An 18,833-nucleotide genomic window follows, 5' to 3' on the forward strand; every position below is an offset into this window, starting at 1 on the left:
TTTCAAAAAGTAATAAATAAAATACATAACATTGCAAATTTGTCTGTTTTTTCATTCATAAGTTAATTTTGCAAGTAACGTGATGTTGCATATATGTTTATACCAGTCAATGACCAAGGGTGGATGCGGAGACTGAAATACAAATTTCAGTGAGTTTCCAGTTGCTCAAAATAAAGTATTGTTAATGGTGTCTAGATATTGAAACGTGTTTGCTTGATTTTGGAAGATCTGTTTATTTTATTCTATCTTACACATTAAAGAAGTCTAAAAAAATGTTTGAAGAATGGAAATATGTGTATATCATTGCCATTGTATTATCAAATTAGATTAAATACTACCATGGCCTGGCCTGTCACCACCCCCATTCACAGTAGTGACTCTGATCATGGCCCTAGCATCCATTGGACAAGGGGGAACAAATGTTCCCTGGCCCACAAGGTTCGAAGTGCGTGCGCCCTGCCACCTCCACCGCCCTTACTGTGCTGGGTGCTGGTGCCCTGCAGCTGGGGCGGGCGGCACTTTCTCCTCCCCCTCATGCTTCCTCCTCCTCCCCCCTCCTCTTGCCACTGCTCTGCCCCCAGGCCACCATGCAGGAGACACTGGAGGAGGGGCTGCCCGGCCCTGATCCGCCACTATGCCCCCAGCGGAGGAAGACGGCAGCCCCAGGCGGCCCCACACTTGGCCTGGCTCTGCGCCATCCAGCCAGCACTGCTGCTGGCCATGGTGGCAGCGGCCACTCTCTCGCTCTTCACCGAATGGTGTCAGTGAGTTCAAGGAAACAGGGAGGGAAAGGCTTGGGCAAGCTAGGTTGCTCCACCCCCTTGCATCTGACATCAGATGCAGGGGAAGTGGCTTGGGGCGCTGGGGTTTGCGAGCAAAGGCCCCCTGGCTCAACTTTGTCCCCCGGCCACCGGGAACCTCACTGTGCCTCTGACTCTGATCCAGATGCTGAGGACGTGGGTCCAGTGCTGACCCCAGTCCTGGATCATGACACCAGACTGGAGCGTGGGGAAACCATCTAGGCTCTCTGGGAAAATACCCCCAGAACTGGAGCCCAGTACAAAGTGGCTTCTCTGGCACCATCACCCACCACACACCAGATGTCTGCATGCCAGTGCTGCCGCCACCCCCCTTGGCAGGAGCAGGTGGAGTGGAAGAAGAGTGCCAGATTCCAGAGGGCTGTGTCTTTAAGGCTTCAACTCTCTAGGTCTAGAGGTGGAGCCCAGGAGGGATAGTCTAAGTTCAAGAGTACTTAAAGTGTGCTTGACTTAACAGTGTACTTAATACACTATTAAGTCAACTTCTTCCTTTTAGATCTCTCCAAGGACCTGCCTTGTCTTTGCTTCACAGACAACCCGGACAGGACTAATACAAAGAGCCTTTTCTCACGATCCGTGAGCAAGGGCTTGAAGGGGCAGATGAGGATGCCCCCAAAAGCTTACCTGCCCTTCAGACAATCCCTGCTGAATATTTACAGGGGTGTAGCTAGGGGAGAGGGGGCCCGTGTTCACACACCCCCGGCTCCTTGAAGTGAGGGAGATAATGAAGAAAATAGGGAGGAGTGGAGCTGGGGGAGACCTCAAGACCTGGGGGCCCCTGTTTCTTTGGACCCACCTGCTCAATTATAGCTACATCCCTGAGTATTTAGCTTAAGCCAAAGTGTTGCACAGGTTAATAAACAAATAGTCAAGGAGACATGCTGAAGGTTGATGGGAGCTCCTGGGCTTTGCAATCAAGAACACTGGCCTCCAGGGGCGTAGCTAGGGGAGAGGAGGCCCATGTTCAGCACCTTCTCTGGCGGCCCCACAGTGTGAGGGAGATAATGCAGAAAATAGGGAGGGGTGGACCTGGAGGGCCCTCAGGAGCTGGGGGCCCATGTTCTTTGAACCCTTTTGTTCAATTATAGCTACGCCCCTGCTAGCCTCATAGTAGTAGTAGTGTAGTAGTAGTAGTAGTAGTAGTAGTAGTAGTAATAGTAGTACAGAATCAGTACACGCCAGTGACACAGATATGCATAAGAAAGTCAGGAATACTGGGGGTAGATTTCTTATATGTGTGTACCTGGAGTTGGTTTCAGTGCCTTCCAGATGGATTGTATTGATTGACTTCACCATAAATGTTGGGACGAATACGAATGTGGCTAATATTTATATACCGCTTTTCAACAAAAGTTCCCAAAGCAGTTTACATAGATATAAATAAATAAAACTGCTCCCTGTCCCCAAAGGGCTTACAATCTAAAAAAGAAACATAAGGGAGACATCAGCAACGGCTACTGGAGGGATGCTGTAGTGATGGGAAGGATTGGTGGGAGGATTAGGCCTCACTCAGAGCAACTACTGGGAGGGTGGGCCTTTCCTAATAAGGGGAAAGCCCAGGAAAATCAAAACAGGGGGACCAATCCAGAGGCCTGGGTGGGAAGTACAGTCACAGCCACATAGTGTAGCCACTAGCCAATGTGGTGTAGTGGTTAGAGTGCTGGACTAGGACCGGGGAGACTTGAGTTCAAATCCCCATTCAGCCATGAGACTTGCAGGGTGACTCTGAGCCAGTCACTTCTCTCTTTCAGCCTAACCTACTTCCCAGGGTTGTTGAGGAGAAACTTAAGTATGTAGTACACCGCTCTGGGCTCCTTGGAGGAAGAGTGGGATATAAAATGTAATAAATAAGTGAGTGAATGAATGAATAAATAAAATATTAAAAAAAGAAGAGAAAGCTTTTTCTTGAGTTTGTTCATTCCCAGGAGTGCCCAGAGGAAGCAGCTGGCTTAGAAGTTGCTGGGGAAATGGGAGGCCAGGCCACAGCCAAGGAGGCTGGAGAAAGCAGAAAGATCCCTGTCTGTGAGTAATAAGTTAGGGACCAGTTCAGTTAGACACAGTTCAGTTAGACACATGAGGGAAATTATTTTCCTTTATTGTATTGCTTGAATCTGAGTTGCTGGGTTAATGAAACTTCTCTCTCTTACAATCTGCTTTATGAAAAGACCATTGTTCTTACCACATACTCTTGTTTTTCTTTTAATCTAATAATAAACCCTTGTTGGTGAAGTGTGCTACTCTTCATTTTGGGTCTTCCTTAGTCACATGCCTCTGGAGGCCTGGGACTGCTCAGCCCTTGTAGGGAGAGTTTTGCCACTTTAACCTCCCCCACCCCCTCTGCCAAGGAATCTTATATGGAGAGTGGGTTTTCCCACATCAAAATCAAGTGGATGATTTTGAGTCCCTTAGCGTCAAGGATTCACCCCAGTGAACTCCCCCCTCCTCCTCTGGCTCTGGTAGGAGTTATGACATGGTTCCTGCCCAGTGGGTTAGGGTTCGAAAGAAAACCAGAAGAACCTTGAGGCAACCTTAAGTAAATGGGAGTGACAATATTTTCCTTTTCTTTTTGTCTTTTAACGCCCCCCCCTTTTATTTTATTTATAAGGTTACAGTATATAAACATAATCAAGGATGATAATAATACATGTAAATATAACTTTAAAAGAAAGGGAAGAAGAAAAATCCCTTAGAACAGCTTAACATGATAGGATACCACCAATGCAGGAGATTAAAAATTGTATTTTTTCTTTAAAAAAACAACAACACAACAACCCTGAAACATATTTTCCCCTGAGAGAGAGAGAGAGAGAGAAGGAATATCTATCTATCTATCTATCTATCTATCTATCTATCTATCTATCTATCTATCTATCTCCAGATTTTTAAAAGCAAGTATACACTTGTTTTATTTCTAGCTCTTGGGAAATGATGGACAGTCAGGATAGTGCTAGGAATAAGGGTCAGTGAGTATGCTTCCTGGGAGAGAAAAGAGTGTAAAGAGCACCAACCCTGCAGAGGAGGGCACAAAAGCCAAAATTCTCTAGCTTCAGGAGGAAAGGAGGAAGGGACTCCCCTCCACAGACACTCAGAGACTGTTCTGGAGCCAGATGGGAGCATAGGGGCAATTACCCAGAATCCAGAATATTGGACGTTCCAACTGGAATGCAAGAGAATGGAAATGGAAAAAGAAAGCGAAATACAAGCAGTGGAGCAGAGCTTAGTTAGCCCACCAGGCTGAGATAGAGCAGATTAACAGAGGGATCATTCCCAAAGCAACTGCCCCAGCAGCAATAGTGGGGGGAAAGGAGGTTTCCTGAATACAAGAAAGAGGAAGAGGTAGATGCATCAGTTATAAAACTTCTGAGGCACAGTTCATGTATTTCCTGAGACTACATCTCAGTGGGACACTGTAGTCCATGTATGCTGAGAGATGAACGTGGAAGAAATGGACTATCAGCTTTTCCAGCAGAAAGTCAAGTTCCACTTTGTGGAGTCTTGTCCACAAAGAACTCATTTAAAATGTCACAGTGAGTAATTGTTGGTTAAGTACTAATTCACGGGGGAAGGGGCGCACATTAGCCACTTCACAACCCTGAACAACTCTGCCGGACGTGAACTTGCTGAGGTGATATGGGAAGGAAAGAATCGCTTCTTTGCCGCACGTATTGCCTGAGCATAGATCTTCAAAATGCTTTCTATGTAATCATCTGTCAGATTCGAGTCAAGTCTTCCTCCACTTGCACTCCAGTCGTCTACCTCGCCACTTCAGCCCCTGTAGTTCTTCCGTAAACCTTATGGGGTGCATCTGTTTGCTGACTGTGGGTGGCTTCCAGCCCGAGCTCTAATCCCTCTTGCGCAGGATCCTTCTCACCTGATTTTAATTGTTAATTGATTTAATGTTTTCAATGATTTTAATTGTAAACCACCCAGAGACGCAAGTTTGGGGCGGTATAGAAATATTTTAAATAAAAATAAATAAATAAATAAATGAGAAAGCAATGAAGGTTTCTGGGACAGTGAAATGGTTTAATGTAAGGAGCAGCTATCAACAGGAATGACACCAAGGAAGATGTGGTTGTCCACTGAACTGCTATAAAGAACAATACTCCAGGAAGTACCAGCGCAGTGTCGGAGATGGAGAAGCTGTGGAGTTTGACGTGGTTGAAGGAGAAAAGGGAGTGTAGGCCGCCATCATTACAGGTCCTGGTGGCATGCCAGTGCAAGGCAGTAAATATGCAGCAGACTGTAAACAGCATAGATGGTTACTGTACTGGTCACTGTATGTATGTTAGATGTACGTTAGATGTATGTTAGATGTACTCCGTGGTACAGAGGCCCTTCACACTACTACCAGCAAAACGACCATAACAGCAAGAGTAGGAAGAAGAACAGGGGCTCAGAGAGTTTGCCAGAAGGCCAGTCCCAGTAGTGCTGCCCTTACTGCAAGAGGTGGTACCCCCTTTACTACATGTGCAGACCTTATGGCTGCTGACCAGTGTTCCTGTGCAAGGAGGGATAGTTGAGGGTACTGACAACCAGGGTGTGCTATGCCATTGTTTATGCCCTGGAGAAGCTAACCATCACTTATGGGGGCAGAGGTTCAAACTAAGCACAGACCATGCTGTGCTCCACTGGCTGCTAGAAGTTCAATGCAAAAAGACAAAGTTCATGTGCTCGAGCTTGATGCTGCAAGTGTTGATTTTGAGGGGGAATATATTTGAGTAAAAATGAATGTCATTGCAGATGCACTATCCAGAAGGCCTTTTGAGGATGAACCCTAGAGACAACTCAACTGTCATGGTGGTAAAAGGCACATGTTTACTGCTTAACTGATGTAGAACTGATGTAGAATGTTTGAAAGAAGCTCTTGTAAAGTCAAGAGGCACACCAGGGGAGCTTTGCTCACAGAGGTTTGCAAGCAGATATTGAAGGAGTTTGCAGGAGTTTGGTGGGGAGCTGTGTGGGGAGGAACACAAGTGGTCCCCCTTTGTTACAGAGGAGATACACAGCATGAGGAAGTGAGCACTACTCTTGGAGGATAGAGCTTAAAACCCTTACTCAGTTGACAACCTCATCCAAGACATAGCTTCAAGTGAAAAAGCTTTATATATTCTAAATAGCCAATCAAACCAGTTATGAAGGTAGAATGCCAGGAGGGGAGGGGGTGTTTCCCAATGTATTGCACAGACTGTTATATGTATGACTACCCAGAATGTATGAGTACCCAGAAAGTTGGGGGCAATATGCTAAGTCATTGTAAACCGCTTAGAGAGCTCCGGCTATAGAGCGGTATATAAATGTAAGTGCTATTGCTATTGCTATTGCTATTGCTATTGCTACCTGCCTGATAGGCAGAAGTTCTGGGCGTGTGCTCAGTGCAAAGAGCTCCTGGATCTCAGGCAACAAGTTCATTCCCTCAAAACCAAAGTGGCTGACCTGGAGAAGCTCACGGAGGCAGAGAGGCATGTGGGTGAGACCTTCAGGGATGTGATAGAAGCATTCCGCTCTCAGGCTGACAACCCCTCTGCTGTCACGGCGAATGAAGGTCTCAGAGAAAGAGGACATAGGCTGAAGAAGAGGGAAACACTCCCTTAGAAGGGACCCCTTCCTTGGGTGATGCACCCATAACCTCTCACACAGAGGATACTCTTCCAGGGGGTGGGGGCTTCCTAGTAGTGGGCAATTAGATTGTTAGGGACATTGAGAAATGGGTTTGTGGCCCACGTGTAGATTGCACGGTGACTTGCCTGGCTGGTGTGAAGGTCACGGATGTCACTCTGTGTCTAGATAGGCTGTTGGGCAGCGCTGGGGAGGAGTCAGCTGTCATGGTGTACGCCAGCACCAATGATGTTGAGAAATGCAGCTGGAAGAGCCTGGAAGCAAATTTTAGGCTGCTAGGTAGCAGACTGATGTCCAGGACCCCCAGGGGAGCATTCTCTGAAGTGCTACCTTTTCCATGTGCAGAGCCAGTGAGACAGGCGGAGCTGAGGGGTCTCAATGTGTGGATGAGACGTTGGTGCCCGGATGAGGGGTTTATATCTGTGAGACACTGGGATACCTTTTGGGGGCAAGCGAAGCTTGTACAAAAGGGACAAACTCCACTTGAACCAAGTTGGAACCAGACTGCTGGCACTTAAAATCAAAAAGGTTGCAGAACAGTTTTTTAAATGATGTCTGGGGGGTTGCTGACAGGAACAGGGTGGTATCTGGTCTAGCAAGCAAAATCCCCTAAGCTGTGGGGGTTAGGGTGCAAACGTTTCAGACAGACCAGAAAGGGACAGAGTAGAACCAGGAGTAGAGCAGACAGAAACACACGACAGCTGGTTAGAAAGGTCAAATGACAATAAGGAAGACATGGCATGTCAACACCAGGTAAGAGACTCGGTGTAAAGCTGTCTATATATCAATGCCAGAAGCCTCCAAGCCAAGATGGGTGAGCTGAAGTATTTGGCTACTAATGATAACATACGTATAGTTGGCATAACAGAAATCTGGTGGAATAGTGAGAACCAGTGGGACACTGTTATTCCTGGGTACAAACTCTACAGAAAGTATCGGAAGGGGAAGATTGGGGGTGGAGTAGCACTGTATACTTGAATCCAACAAGCTAGAAAACCTAGGAGGGCTGGAGTCCTCCACAGAGTCATTATGGGTGACCATACAAGGACTGAAAATAAATGTATTACTAGAGGTGTACTATCGCCCTCCTGATCGAAACACTGAAAGTGACCTGGAGAAGCAAATCAGAGAGGCATCAAAGAGGGACAGAGCAGTAATAATGGGTGACTTCAATCACCCACACATAGACTGGGCAAATTCACATTCAGATCATGACAGAGAGGCCAAATTTCTAGACATGCTAAATAACTGTCTTAGAACAGTTGGTTGTGGGACCAACCAGAGAGAAGACCACCTTGGACTTAATCCTGAGTGCTGCCTATGACCAGTGTTCCCTCTGACAGGGATTCCCTGATGTTGTTGACTACAACTCCCAGAATCCCCAGCAGCATTGGCTTTTGCTTGGGGATTATGGGAATTATAGTCTGGGAATCCCTGTTAAAGGGAACACTTCCCAGGACCTGGTGTGAGATGTCAGAGCTGCAGAACCATTGGGGAACAGTAACCATAATGTGATTCAATTCGGCTTATATGTGAGTGGAGCATTACCAAGAAATTTCAGCACAGATGTGTTGGACTTCAGAAGATGTAATGTCTCAATAATGAGGGGACTAGTAAAAAGGAAGCTGAAAGGGAAAGTCAGGAGGGTCAAATCACTCCAGAAAGCACGGAACATATTTAAAACCACAATAATAGAAGCTCAGTTGGAAAGTAAGTATACCAAGAAAGAGGAAAGATACCACCAGGTTCAGGAGGACACGGGCATGGCTAACAAGTAGAGTCAGGGAAGCTATAAAAGGGAAGAAGACATCCTTCAGAAAACTGAAGTCCAGGGCTTGGGCCCTGGGTATTTAAGAGAACGCCTTCTTTGCTATGGACCACACTGCCCATTGAGATCATCTGGAGAGGTTCGTCTGCAGTTGCTACCGGCTCGTCTGGTGGCTACTCAGGGATGGGCCTTCTCCGCTGCTGCCCCGAGGCTTTGGAACACACTTCCTGCTGAAATAAGAGCCTCCCAATATCTTACAATTTTTTAAAAGGCAGTCAAGACGCATTTGTTCACCCAGGCTTTTAATTAGATATTGTTTAATTGTGTTTTTAATAGTTCTAATGTTTTAAATTTTAAATTGTTTTAATGTTTCAGTTTTTTAATCTGGTTTTATTGTTTTGTTCTAAACAGCCCAGAGACTTGCGTTTTGGGCGGTATACAAATGTGTTAAATGAATGAATGAATGAATGAATGAATAAATAACTGGTTGAAGGACAGGAAACAGAGGGTAGGAAAAAACCCTTACAGTTTTCACGATGGAGGGAAGTAAGAAGTAGGGTCCCCCAAGTATCTGTACTGGGACCAGTGCTCTTTAACTACTTCATAAATAATCTAGAAGTTGTGGTAAGCAGAGAAGTGGCCAAATTTGCAGATGAAACTAATCTATTTAGGGTAGTGAAAGCCAAAACAGATTGTGAGGAGCTCCAAAAGGAAATCTCCAAACTGGGTGAGTGGGTGACAAAATGGCAAATGTGGTTCACTTTTGGCAAGTGAAAAGTGATGCATTTTTCTGAGGCAAAACTCCTCAGCTTCACATATATGCTGATAGGATCTGAGCTGTCAGTGACTAACCCAGAGATCTTGGGATAGTGTTGGATAGCTCATTGAAAGTGTCAACTCAGTGCGCAGCAGCTGTGAAAAAGGCAAATTCCATGCTAGGGATCATTAGGAAGTGGATTGAAAATAAGAATGCTAGTATTATAATGCCCTTATACAAATCTATGGTGTGGCCACATTTGGAGTACTGCATGCAGTTCTGATCACTGTATCTAAGAAGGATATTGCAGACCTAGAAAAGGCACAGAAGAGGGCAACCAGAATGATCAGGAGCCTGGAGCATCTTCTTTATGAGGCAAGGCTACAGCATCTGTGGCTCTTTAGTTTGGAAAAGAGGCAACTGAGGGGGGACATAAGAGAGGTGTTAAAAATATGTATGTAGTAGAGAGAGTGGGCAGAGAGCATTTTTTTCTCCCTCTCTCACAACACTCATCCCACTCTTTTTCACACAGCACATAATTAATCTATGGAGTTCTCTGCCATGGGATGTGGTGATGGCCACTAGCGTAGATGGCTTTAAAAGGGGCTTAGACAAATTCATGGAGGACAGGTCTATCAATGTCTACTAGTCTGGTGGCTATAGGCCACCTCCAGCCCAAGAGGCAAGATGCCTCAAAATGCCAGTAGCAGGGGAGCAACAGCAGGAGAGAGGGCATGCCATCCCCTCTTGCCTGTGAGCTTCTCAGAGGCATCTTTGGTGGGCCACTGTGTGAAACAGGATGTTGGATTAGATAGGCCTCAGGCCTGATTGAGCAGGGCTGTTCTTATGTTCTTCACATTTAACGTGTTGAGGGTATACTTTACTGTTGCCCTAAAGCATTTTGGTGTTGTGCTATATCATCTGTGTGGAACAGATAGCCAAGTTTGGGCTATCTAGAGTTAAAACCATAGCATAATGTCCCTGTTCTAATCCTCCTAAGTTGATGCAGGTCATGAAAACCTTTCACACTCTGGGTCCCATTTTAAGCAGGTTTTAAGTGTAGTGATGGGAAGGATTGTAGGGAGGACTAGGTCTCACTTAGAGCAACTGTTGAGAGGGAGTGCCTTTCCTAATAAATGGGAAAGCCTGGGAAAATCAAAGATTTCAGACTAGTGCATGAAGATGGATCACTTCTAAATTATTCAGAGACAGTTGAAAAGAAGATGAATGGAGAAAAACCAAATTGGTTTCAGTGCCTTCAGATTAGAAAGATGCTGACAATGTTATTACAAATATGATACCATAATAGACCCTTGTTGGTGAAGTGTGCTACTCTTCATTTACATAAGGTCTGCCTTAGTCACATGTCTTTGGAGGCTTAGGACTGCTCAGCCCTTCTATGGAGGGTTTTGCCATTTTAACTTCCCCCCAGGAATCTTATAGGGAGAGTGGGTTTCCCCACATCAAAATGTAGTGGATGGTGGCAGCCTATTGTGAATCCCTTACAGTCAAGGATTCACCCCAGTGAACTCCACACTCCTCTGGCTCTGGTAAGAGTCATGACAGATGTTGTGCTGGGGATGGATAGGGCCAGTTGCTCCCCCTCCCCCGCTAAATAAAGATAATCACCACTTTAAAAAGGTGCCTCTTTGCTCACTTAGCAGACTAGCCTTTTAGGGCTGAGTTAGGACATTCACATTCAACTTGTTATCATGTGAGATAGCTTCATATATTTCCCAAGCAATCTGTGATGTCCTAACACACTCCTAAGGATCAGCTATCAGTCTCCCATTTGGGGAATAGGATAGAATAGCTGGCCATTTCACAGTCAGTGCAGATGCTCTTGGATCGCGTCAGGTTTCCTGGCAGAAAAGGTCTTAGATTTTGCTTTTGGTGCTTGAGGTAGAAAATCCAAATGATGACCACCATAGTGGTAAACATAAAAATAAGCTATATATTTGACCACTTGCTGTCCTAGTGTTGCCTGAGTTGGGCTGCCTCATTTTATTTAACATAAGATTGGTCCCAGTTCCTGGATCTGTACCCAGGTGTGGTACACTTTGCTTTTGACTGCTGTTGATGATCTGCTGTTGGAGATGGACAAGAGAATCTGAAATCCTTGCTCCTGTTGACCATAAGGTGTTGGTGTGGCCACCTATGGGCTTGACAGAGGTTTTTTGAAAATGTTCCCAGAGATTCCGCTTCTCAAGAAAAGTATGATCAGAAATTACTACCACTTTATTTACTACCACTTTATTTACCACCATATTTATAAATTGCTTTTCAACAGCAGTTCTCAAAGCAGTTTACACAGATAAATAAATAAATAAATAAATAAATGATGATTAGAAGTTTCCCTGTCTTAAAACAGCAGCTCACACTATAGGTATACATCAGCAACAAGCAATGAGGAATGCTTTGCAGGGGTTGCAGAGGGATAGCTCCTCTTCCCCTGCTAAATCCAAGAGCCACCACTTTAAAAGTCACCTCTGTGACCTGTTATCAGGGGAAAGGAGAAGAGGCACCACCAGATCAACTACTGAGAACATGGCTTGAATGATGATTGATCAATGCCACTGTTGCTCCCTCTATCACTAATAAGACTGCTATCACTGAGATATATACTATAAAGACCTATTTTCTTATATATGATGTTTGCTGAGTAGGTTTCTTCATGCGACATCCTAAGTTGCCTCAGGTGATGTGTGTGTGTGTGTGTTGCCATGGAGATCAGGCCTGTGTCAATGGATGTCATCATTGTTGTGGGTGGTTTCCTTCCATGTCCCCAATGGATGTTATTGTCTATCAGTGCATTAGCATGACTTTGTTATGGGTGCGTCTTGTGGTGCTGGTATGATAGTCTAATCTAATTCAATATGGAGACTTTCCAAGCTGCTCTGCAAATTAAGACTAACAGAGAATGGAGGAAAGAGATTACTCTGGCCCATCCAATGCTCTCTGATAAATGGGATTTTTCTCTTCTGCCTTCTGCATTTGAGTGGGCTGTAATTCAGGAGAGCCTTCTGTACCATGCCAATTGTATGTATTTCACTACTAATAAAACAAAAGGTCTCAAAATTATTAATCAAGCTCTGTAAATCATAAGACTTTTTGTAACAATCTAGAACTCATCTTCTTTAAAAAGAAGTTGGTTTGGATTTTCCAATAATTTGTAATCATACTTCCATTCTGATTACTTTCACAAGGATTGTTTTCTCTGTTAAGTAACAGCTGAGCATCCCACACACTTACTTGACTTCTGAAGCTTTTCATATTATTTTATTGTAATAATTCTATTCATAATATTAATTGCAGTAAATCTTAAGAGGCAGCAACACAGGCTGAGGTATGCTGGGATAAATCTGGTACATAGTAAAGCATAACAATATGGCACAATTCCTTTTCCTTTATAATAGAAGGTTTTAAAATGAACAAATCATTTAAAAAGATTTTTCCCCCCAGCGTACTCAGCCAAGTGGTGTAATACCCACTGGAAGCACTTGTGACCAATAAAATAATTCAGTTCAAAAAAGCAGTAAGCAGATTCCTGAGGGTTTCAAAATCCACTGTATAGGAAATATCTGGAGAAATAGGGGAGATTTTTTAGCAGAGCAAGTGCAAGCATGATTAATAAAATTATACTTTGGAAACTGTATTTCCAAATATTTCTGCCCTGCTTGCTATTCAAAAAACACGCAAAGCAGCTTGGAAAATGTATAAAACACAAAGCACATCTCAACAGCAATAAAACATACACCATCTCTCAGCAGCAACACTGTCAAAAATATCAGCCAGTTAAAAACCACACTGGAAAAAACGATGGTTTCTCTGCCGGCCAAAAAGTGAGCAGAGCCAGTTGGACGCTGCCTTCTTTGGTCAATTAGAAGCAAATAATTTTGCCTGCTTTCCCTCTCTCATATTTTGTTCTCATTTAGTGGAAGAAATGGCAAAACATCCTTTGTATTTTCTTTGCAGTATACGCTGTGTCTTCTAGGGATGAGCTTTAGAGAGCAGATTTTTAATTTATGTTGGAGAAGGTTAACAGGGAAAGAATGAAAACAAACAGATATTAAAACATGGCTGTAGCAGCCAACTGCTAGACTGCTGTTATTGCTGCTGCTGACTCAATGAAAATGAAATAAACCCATGCCCATGTCACAGTCACCCATTATAGGCAGAAGGGGCCCTAAGAGCGGTTCCATTGCTGAGTGCCCGCTCAAACCTAGAGATGGCTCTGGTCGGGACCTGTCCTTGCTCAGGCAAAAAGAACATATTTTATAGCTCTTCCTACCTGGGAAGGACCAATAGCCAACCTGGGTAGGTGAGGCCAGCTCCTGATAATTATTTACTACTAAGGAAGATATTTCAACCTGAATTCCTGGTTACTCATCATAGTGGGCAGCTGCACAGAGGTTTCCCAGTTCTAGCCCTGATGGCCTGACAGAAGAAAGCAACCCACATAATAAGAGATAAATACTGTGAAACAAATAAACACAGTGAGTGTGGTTTGACTCCCTGGTGGTTGAGGATGTCCCACAGTCCTTCAGTTTCCACTGGTTTAATATTTGACTATAGGTGAATGGCGTCAGGAGGTTCTACTTCAAAGATGTTTTGATGGAAACAGAGTGATTTCCTGAATTCCATTGAAATACCCAGGTTAATTCCAGAGCCCAGTGGGTTTTAGAACAGCTCTTCCGACCAGGCTCTACAGCATGGCCTCAAATAGCTGCTAGGACTTGCCATCACACAGAGGCCTGCAGAATGTGTGTAGCAAGGACTGGCACAGACTGGTCATCATGCCCATTCTAAGTTAGGCATCACTATGCATACATAGAAGCCTCCAGTGCATCACTCTAGGCTTCACTACTTGTATGCAGAGTCCTTTGGTGTGTCTCCATTGACATAGTGCAATGCTATAATAGAATGGGCTGGTTCAGGCATCATCTGGAACCTTGGTTAGAGCTGGGCTCCATGTGACATCCCCGAACCTTGGAAACGCACACTCCCCTCTCCCATCCCCAGGCAAGCGTCTATTTCCTATCTAGGTAAAAATAAGTTGTGATTGGTTGTGTCCAGTGTTCCTTCTAACAGGGATTCCAAAGATGTTGCTGACTACAACTCCCATAATCCCCAGCCAAAGGCCACTGCAGCTAGGGATACTGGGAGTTGTAGTGAACAACAGCTGGGAATCCCTGTTAGAGGGAATACTGGTTGTTCCCACATCTAAACCAGGGGTTCTGAACCTGTGGTATTCCAGGTGTTGCTGAACTACACCTCCCATCCTCCTCCGCTACAAATTACTCCTGCTAACAGATCAAAGGGCAGGGGGAGAGCAACTGTACCTATCCATCCCCAGCACAGCATCCTTCCAGTGGCTGTTGCTAGCTGATCTTGGTGCAGAACATCTGCACCTCTAGTTCTCCCTCATTTTTGGCCCCACTCCCTCATTCTCAGCCCCTTGCTCTCAGCCCTCCCCCCTCCTCTTCCCCTCTCCAATGTTTTTCTCTCTCTGGCCAGCTGCTTCCTTCCTTCCACCCCCGGCCGCCTGCCACTTTCTCTTCTCCCTCTGCCACAGCTCTCTCCCCACCACCACCACTGCCCCCTACACTGGGGATGAATGAAGCCTCTCTGTGCCTGCCATTTGGCTGCCGGGTGGCCCCAGAGAAGGAGGCTGCCCCCTCTCTCTGCCGCCTGCTCGGCCGTTCTCTGCATTTGGCTCCAGTGTGGACCATCCTTACATTTGGCTGAGCAGGCAGACCGGAGAGGGAGGCTGCACCACCCTCTCCACTGCCTGCTTGGCTGTTCACCTGGGCAACAGTTTCTTTCCTCCCACCCACCTGTCCCTGCCATGGTCTATCTGTCCCCCCACCACTATCCAGCAGCTGCGCGCAAACTCTTGCAAGTGCTGCCACACATGAGATTAGCAACGGGCACATCTTAGAGAATTATAGATACCTGTAGATAGATCATCGAAATAGGGCTGCTTATCCAACAATCTGCAACAGGCAGAAGCAGCTGCACCAAACTTGGCCACTTTATCTGTAATCTGTGAGCTCTGATCAGAGAGAAGAGAAAAAAGGTACAATTCCTCTGTCCTACCTGGAATTTTTTGTAGGATGGGTGTAATAAAGGATGAGCACATATCATGATTTAAAAGGCAATGTAAAAGGACATGCTCTACACATTCCACTGCCCACCTGCCCCCATTACAAGGACATATACATTCAGGATGAGGGACTCCCTGATATGTCCCCTCCAAAAGAGCAGCTGGTAACACATCTAATCGGGCTAATGTAAACGCCCTGTGAAATTTTGTAATTGTTAAGTTGGTTAGGTAGCTAGCAAGTGCCTAGGTGAGATAACCATCTGAAATTCTGGGCTGTGACTACTTCCAACAGTATCCTATAATTACCGTATTTATCTGAAGGCAAGACTAGGTTTTTCCCCAAGTTCTTTGACGTTAGAAATCAAAGGGTCATCTTAAATTCAGAGTCCTGTTCCTTTTGGGTAAATACAGGTATCAGCTGTATTTAACCTCTGTTTTTGAGGGGAACGTCTTAAATTCAGTGTCATCTTCTATTCGGGTAAATATGGTACAATGAATACTTTGAAATAATTTTTAAAAGAATGTTCAAAATAATTTTATGAACAGTTTCCTTGGAAAGATCTGAAAATTGGTAATCCATTTAAACAATCTCCAGTGGTAGAGAAACAAAATTCTACCCTTCACTGCTTACTTCCTCTGCCCTGCAGTCCCTGGTAGATATGCTTCCTTTCTGACCCTGGGCAAACAGATATTCATTTGAATTAGTAAATACAGTCATATTCTACGGTGTGTGGATAAAAAGCAGAAAGCTCCATGCCACATACTTCAAAATAGTCAGGTTACTAGGAAAATATATTACATATGTTGTTCTCATTGTTGTACTAGGCAGTTTAACTTAATTGTAATTTATTCCTTGACTAGTTTATATGCCAATATTTGTTATTCTGGTGATTCTCTGTAATTTTTTTTTGTGGGGGGGGGGCATTTTTAGATATTATATTTATTAACTGCATTATTACTGTAAGTCAGGGGTTCCCAATCTGTAGTACTCTAGATCAGGGGTTCTCAACCTTGGGTCTCCAGATGTTGTTGGACTTCAACTCCCATAATCCCCAACCAAAGGCCACTGGGGCTGGGGATTATGGGAGTTGAAGTCCAATAACATCTGGGGACCCAACGTTGAGAATGCCTGCTCTAGATGTTGTTGAATTTTTAAAAACTCATTTTATATCCCGTTCTTCCTCCAAGGAGCCCAGAGCAGTGTACTACATACTTACGTTTCTCCTCACAACAACCCTGTGAAGTAGGTTAGGCTGAGAGGGAAGTGACTGGCCCAGAGTCACCCAACAAGTATCATGGCTGAATGGGGATTTGAACTCAGGTCTCCCCGGTCCTAGTCCAGCACTGTAACCACTACACCATGCTGGCTCAGTAAATTGTGATTAGAGATGTTGGGAGCTGTAATTCATCAACATCTGCAGTATCACAGGTTGGGAACTGCTGCTTAATTAAATTGATATGTATTGATGATGGCAGTTGATGTTCTAAACTGACTGGAAAAACTGAAGACTAGCAAATCGCCAGGGCCTCATGGCACCGTCCAAGAGACCTAAAAGAGCTCAAATGTGTAATTGCTGACCTCCTTGCAAAAATATATAACTTATTCCTACAATCAGGCTCTGTACCGGAGGACTGGAAAGTAGCAAATGTAACACTGATTTTCAAAAAGGGATCCAGGGGCAATCTGGGAAATTATAGGCGGATTAGCTTAACGTCTGTTCCAGCCAAACTGATGGAAAGCATTCTCAGGGATGAAATTGTAAAGCACATAGAAGAACAGGCCCTGCTGCGGGAGAACCAGCATGGCTTCTGCAACGGGAAATCTTGCCTCACCAACCTGTTGGAGTTCTTTGAGAATGTCAACAAGTGTGTGGATCAAGGTGATCCAGTTGACATAGTATACCTGGACTTCCAAAAGCTTTTGACAAAGCTCCTCATCAAAGACTCCTGAGGAAACTTAGCAGTCATGGGATAAGGGGACAAGTACATGTGTGGATTGATAACTGGTTGAAGAACAGGAAACAGGGTGTAGGTATAAACTGAGAGTTTTCACAAGGGAGGGAAGTAATAAGTGGGGTCCCCCAGGGCTCAGACCGGTGGTTTTTAATTTATTCATAAATGATCTAGAAGTTGATTTGGGGTGAGCAGAGAGGTGGCCAAATTTGCAGATGATACCAAACTCTTTAGGGTAGTGAAATCCAAAACAGATTGTGAGGAGCTCCAAAAGGATCTCTCCAAACTGGGGGAGTGGGCAACAAAATGGCCAATGCACTTCAGTGTTGGCAAGTGTAAAGTGATGCATTTTGGGACAAAAAACCCCAACTTCAAGTATATGCTGATGAGATCTGAGCTGTCAGTGACTGACAAGGAGAGGGATCTTCGGATGTCATGCACAAAGAGGGCGTGGCCTCAGTCTCCGAAGAGCCTAAGCGAGCCCTTCCCTGTCATTTCAGGCAGCGCTTGCTGCCTGAAAGCATCTATTCTCCCTCTCTCTCCCTCTCAGGGAGAGAAATGGAAATAGATGCTTTCAGGCAGCAAATGCATATATCCAAACTAATACAATTAAAACTATCCAAATAACACTCAATACACTGTTCAACCACAAGGGACAAAAACACAGAAAGCAGCAGAAATGATAAATAAATACGAGGGGCAGGATCCAGATTAAGTCAGTCATGACTGAGTCACATCGGAATTTAATGGGATTTAAAACAGTCATGTCTCATTTATTTCAATGGTGTTTGGTCATAACTAACTTACCCTGGATCCTGTCCAGGATCACTAATGGCTCCCTGGGGAAAAAAAGAAGAAGCAAACAAGCATTTCCTTTCAAAAACCCATCAGGCTTGGGCTCAGACTATCTTTTGGGATAGCTCCAAACACTGGGGCTACCACTGAGAAGGCTTCGAGGTCGTACACACATCTTCTGGTGGCCGCTGCTAAGAGTTGTGGGGAAGGCGGGAGCTTATTTGCCTTCCCTGGCAGATGAGTAGCGGCCATCCTCCCCACTGCTGTGCCGCGCACCCACACAATGGCATTGTGGTGATGGCAAGAGCTGGGAGCAGGAGGACTTCCCCCTCCTGCATCCCAGAGTGCGACGCAGCACGAGCACGACGGCTGCTCTCATTAGAGCAGCCACTGCGCTCAGTGTGGCTGCTCCTTCCTCTCCACTTGCTGCCGGAAATAGCGGCAGGCCTTGCAGAAGCCTTTTAGCCTTGTGGCGATCGTGCACACAATTGTCTGCCAAGGTTAAACAAACCACAGGTTGGTTTAACCTCAGCTGACTTGTGTGTTAAAAAGTGGGGCTAGCACATTCTGGAGCAGGTGGAAGCCCTCTGCTCTGGGGCGCTTTCCAGATTAACCCCTACAACAGTGTCACAACGTATCGGCTAAGTGTGCTTCTGTACTTCCTGCGTTGTGACACTGCAGTCCCTACACTGTCAGCAGGGTGCTGTTCACATTTTGGATGCCTTGTTTCAGATTTTATCACTGAAATTAGTGCTATAATGTTGTATGTCTGTTGCAAAAAGGTAGCTGTATTTCCCCATTGTAGAGAAATTTTCCCATTGTAGATTCTGGGAATAGTTTTCAATTCGATCCTGCCAAGCCGAAGCATTTTACCACAGTTGTAGCGGGTAATTGGAAAAGCGTGCTGGCGCTCCAGGCGACACAAGCTGCCTGGGTTCTGTCATAACAACTGGGTTATGTCGTGTGAATAGCCTCTTTCTGTCTAGGCAGAAGTAATATGCTGTCACTTTTCCTAGC

At 45.0% G+C, this 18,833-nt stretch overlaps 1 pseudogene; it reads left to right on the top strand.

The window, feature by feature from the left end:
- Positions 1–4,816: 4,816 nt before the first annotated feature.
- Positions 4,817–5,543, top strand: LOC128322312 (Y-box-binding protein 1-like; annotated as a pseudogene).
- The last annotated feature ends 13,290 nt before the right edge of the window (positions 5,544–18,833 follow it).

This window comes from Hemicordylus capensis, chromosome 4, assembly GCF_027244095.1.
Source record: "Hemicordylus capensis ecotype Gifberg chromosome 4, rHemCap1.1.pri, whole genome shotgun sequence".
NCBI lineage: Eukaryota > Metazoa > Chordata > Lepidosauria > Squamata > Cordylidae > Hemicordylus > Hemicordylus capensis.